The sequence below is a fragment of the Mustela putorius genome, unplaced genomic scaffold (genome assembly GCF_011764305.1).
Source record: "Mustela putorius furo isolate JIRA1106 unplaced genomic scaffold, ASM1176430v1.1 tig00000835_pilon_pilon_pilon, whole genome shotgun sequence".
Lineage (NCBI taxonomy): Eukaryota > Metazoa > Chordata > Mammalia > Carnivora > Mustelidae > Mustela > Mustela putorius.
In genome coordinates, this window is record NW_025421492.1 from 1,842,323 (window position 1) to 1,847,341 (window position 5,019).

The window sequence follows — 5,019 nt, forward strand, 5'->3', positions numbered from 1 at the left end:
ATGGGGAGTAGTGAGTATGGTAGGCAGAACCTCCCAAAGATGCTTCTGTCCTGATCCCCAGAAAACATGACTATGTTAAGTAGCATGGTAAAAGGAACTTTGCAGATGTGATTTAATTAAGGATTTTGAGATTGGGAGATTATCCTGGATTATTTAAGTGAATCCAATCACATGAACCTTTGAGGTTAGAGAGTAGATAGAGAGAGAGGGAGAGATGTGCCCACAGGAGTGGTCATGACCCTAGGAACACAGGTAGCCTCTAAGAGTCAGGATCAACCCTCACCAAAGAAACAGGGACCTCAGTTCTACAACCTCAAAGACCTAATGCTGCCAAGAACCTGAAGGAACAAGGAAAACAGATTCTTCCCTGGAGCCTCCAGAAAGGAAGTGCCCTGTGGACATTAAGATTTTAGCTGAGCGAGGCCTGTGCCAGACTCTGACCTACAGAAATGTAATATAATAAATATGTGTTGTTTGAAGCTACTGAATTTGTGGTATGTGTTATAGCAGCCAATAGAAAACTAATATGGCAAGGAAGAGGTATTTTATTTAAGCTTTGTAGAACATTTTACTTTTTTATGTGAATAAATCTTTTAAATATGTAATATTTTTAAAGCTTTAGTAAATAAGAGTTGATATTTTCTTAATGTAATTAAAAACATAACTAAGCCAATAGTCAGCCTCCTTTTGGTTCTGTTTCCATTAGGCATGTTATATATGAATTCTGGTGGTTTATGCAGTTCCTAAAATTGCAGAAGGGCCCCTGATTTTCAGTCCATTTTGGAAGTTCCAAGTGGTCTAAGTCCATGTCTATATAGTTGTGGTGGTTTAAAAGAGTGGCTGTTAAGTTTTTGGTACTAGTCAGAGTGGGGGTTATGTGCCCTTTGCTTTTATCTGGGCTAGCTTGTGATGGTTTTTACCAGTCAACAGTAGAAGTGACATGAGGTGACGTGTGGGCCTAGATTATACAAGACCATGCTGCTTTTGCCTTATTCGCTCCTGGAGCCCTGAACTACCAGGTACAATGTCTGGTTACACTGATATCACATGCTGGGAGGTCATGCATGGTGCTCTACTTAATACACTTAGTTCTACTGGTTCTTCAACCATCCTTGTCCAGGCATGTGTGCATGAATCTTCATGTACAGAAGACATCCTGGGACCCTCTAGGCCAGCCCATCTGCCAACTGAATACCAGAATCATTTTTGTCAAACCTACATGGAACAGAAGAATCACCCAGCTGATCCATAGTCGCATTCCAGACCCACAAAACTGTGCAATATAATAAAATGATTTTTGTCAAATAAAGAAATAAAATCTTTTAAAAAATTTACTTGCTTATAATAATGTAAACAGCTGGATAATGATTTAACCAGAAATTGTAGTATAACTATTTTGTTGTAAGTCAACAACAATTCAAAGTTTGGGGATAGTTTGTAATATAATAATAGATGACTGTAAAATATTTTATTAGAAGGCAACTTTTAATGGTAGCTTCCACACCCTCAAGATTATATTTGGTCTGCAGATACTGTCCGAAACTCCAAAACCCATGGTGCTTGGTTCCTTACTGGGGGCTGAGGAGCCAGCCCACCACCAAGTCCTACAAAAGCCTCCAATCCTTAATCTATGGAATCCAACAGTCTTTCCAAGTTGGGTCACCTTCTTCTCTTACTCTCCAAGCAAAACTCAATTCCCTGACTGCATCTCACAAAACAAATTTAGCCTTTTTTTTAGGTAAGTAAACCCAGAACTCAAGGACTTCAAGACCAACTATCTTGGGGAAATTTTCTCATGTTTCCATGGCAGGAGAAACACCATCACCAAAAATCAACCAGCTCTCCACCTTCATAAAATAAGATGTCCAAGCATGGTACTGGCATATAAACAGACACATAGACCAGTGGAACAGAGTAGAGAGCCCAGATATGGACCCTCAACTCTATGGTCAAATAATCTTGGACAAAACAGGAAAAAATATACAGTGGAAAAAAGACAGTCTCTTCAATAATGGTGCTAGGAAAATTGGACAGCTATGTGTAGAAGAATGAAACTCGACCATTCTCTTACACTGTACACAAAGATAAACTCAAAATGGATAAAAGACCTCAACATGAGACAGGAATCCATCAGAATCCTAGAGGAGAACATAGGCAGTAACCTCTTTGATATCAGCCACAGCAACTTCTTTCAAGATATGTCTCAAAAGGCAAAGGAAACAAAAGTGAAAATGAACTTTTGGGACTTCTTCAAGATCAAAAGCTTCTGCACAGCAAAGGAAACAGTCAACAAAACAAAGAGGCAACTCACAGAATGGGAGAAGATATTTGCAAATGACAGTACAGACAAAAGGTTGATATCTAAGATCTATAAAGAACTTCTCAAACTCACCACACACAAAATAGATAATAATATCAAAAAAATGGGCAGAAGATATGAACAGACACTTCTCCAATGAAGACATACAAATGGCTATCAGACACATGAAAAAATGTTCATCATCACTAGCCATCAGGGAGATTCAAATTAAAACCACATTGAGATACCACCTTACACCAGTTAGAATACCAAAATTAGCAAGACAGGAAACAATGTGTGTTGGAGAGGATTTGGAGAAAGGGGAACCCTCTTACACTGTTGGTGGGAATGCAAGTTGGTGCAGCCATTTTGGAGAACAGTGTGGAGATTCCTTAAGAAATTAAAAATAGAGCTTCCCTATGACGCTGCAATTGCACTCCTGGATATTCACCCCAAAGATACAGATGCAGTGAAAAGAAGGGCCATCTGTACCCCAATGTTTATAGCAGCAATGTCCACGGTCACCAAACTATGGAAAGAACCAAGATGCCCTTCAATGGATGAATGGATGAGGAAGATGTGGTCCATATACACTATGGATTATTATGCCTCCATCAAAAAGGATGAATACCCAACTTTTATAGCAACATGGATGGGACTGGAAGAGATTATGCTGAGTGAAATAAGTCAAGCAGAGAGAGTCAATTATCCTATGGTTTCACTTATTTGTGGAGCATTAACACATAGCATGGAGGACAAGGGGAGATGGAGGGAAGGGAGTTGAGGGAAATTGGAAGGGGAGTTGGACCATGAGAGACTATGGACTCTGATAAACAACCTGAGGATTTTGAAGGGGCGGGGGGTGGGAGGTTGGGGGAACCAGGTGGTGGGTATTAAGGAGGGCACGGATTGCATGGAGCACTGGGTATGGTGCAAAAACAATGAATTCTGTTACGCTGAAAACAAATTTAAAAAAATGTTCAGGATTAGAATTAGGATTAAGTGGTAGGGAGAGGATGTTTAAATTTACCAATTAAAAAAAAATTATTGGTTACTTATTGCACTTTAGCCAGAGAATGTGTTTTACATTGTGTGATTTTTAGTATCTATTGAGATGTTCTTAATGTTTTAAAATATGATCAGTTCTTTAACTCTTCCAAATATTTATATTAAGTAAATATATAGAATATGTTTTTTAAAAAAATCTATTGATTATATTATTGAATTCTTCCAATAATAAAAGATAATTATATAGTATTTACTCTAAGTGAGGCTTTGCCTTAGAAACTTCAGATAAATTAACTCTTCACCCATGTGCTGTTTTATTATTATTAAGATTTGTATTCATTTACTTGACAGAGAGAGGGTGAGAGAGAGAGAGAGCACAACCAGGGGGAACTGCAGGAAGAGGGAGAGGGAGAAGCAGCCTCCCCGCTGATCAGGGAACCTGATGCCTGGCTTGATTCCAGGATGCCTGGACCATGACTCAAGGCAAAGGCAGACTCTTAACCAGCTGAGCCATTTTTACATTTTTACCCCCACCCATTTACTTTTAATCTGTATGTACCTTTATATTTAAAGTGGGTTTCCTATAGACAACATCTAGCTGGGTCTTGTTTTTGGTCCACTCTGACAATCTGTCTTTTAACTGGTGTATTTAGACCATCAACATTCAAAGTGATTATTGATATAATTTGATTAATATCTACCATATTTGTTACTGTGTTCTATTTGTTACTCTTTTTTTAAGACCTACTTTTGTCTTCCATTCTTTTTTCTGTCTTTCGTGGTTTTGATTGAGCATTTTCTATAATTCTATTTTCTCTTCATTCTTAGGACATCCATTGTGGTTTTATTTTTATTATTTTTACTTTTTTTTTTTTTAGTGGTTGCCCTAGAGTTTGCCATGTTCTCTTACAACTAACCCAAGTTCACCTTTAAATAGCCCTGAATTGCTTATCGCTTGCTGGATATTGTGAATGCCTTACCCAACAAAATAATCCCAATCCTTCTTACCCCTTGAATCATTGCTGTCATTCATTTCAGTTGTGAGCATACACAGGCATATGTACGTACATGAGGTATAGATATCAGCACACATAGTTGAATACACTCTTGCTATTATTTTGAATAAAATTTATCTGTTAGGTCAGTTAGGAAAAGTTTTTATTTTACCTTCACTTATTCCTTCTTTGATGCTCCTCCTTCTTTAGTAGATCTGAGTTTCTGACCTACATCATTTTCCTTCTCTCCAAAGAGCTTCTTTTAACAGTTCTTGCAAGGCTGATCTGCTGGCAGCAAATTCCTTCAGTTTTTGTTTGTCTGAGAAAGTCTTTAGCTGTTCTTTACTTTCGAAGGATAATTTCTCAAGATACCAAACTCTAGCTCTCTAGCTTCTGTGGGGTTTTTTTGTTCAACACTTTAAATATTTCATTTCATTCTCTTGGTTGCATGATTTCTGAGGGCAAGATGGATGTAATTTTTATCTTTGTTCCTCTACAGGTAACATTTTTTCCCCCTAATTTCTTCCAGGCTTTTTTTTTTTTTTAAAGATTTTATTTATTTTTGAGAGAGAGAGGGCACACAGGGGCAAAGGGATAGAGGGAGAAGCAGACTCCGTGCCGAGCAGGAGCCTGACACGGGGCTCCATCCCAGGACCCTGGGATCATGACCTGAGCTGAAGGCAGATGCTTAACAACCGAGCCACCCAGGTACCCCAA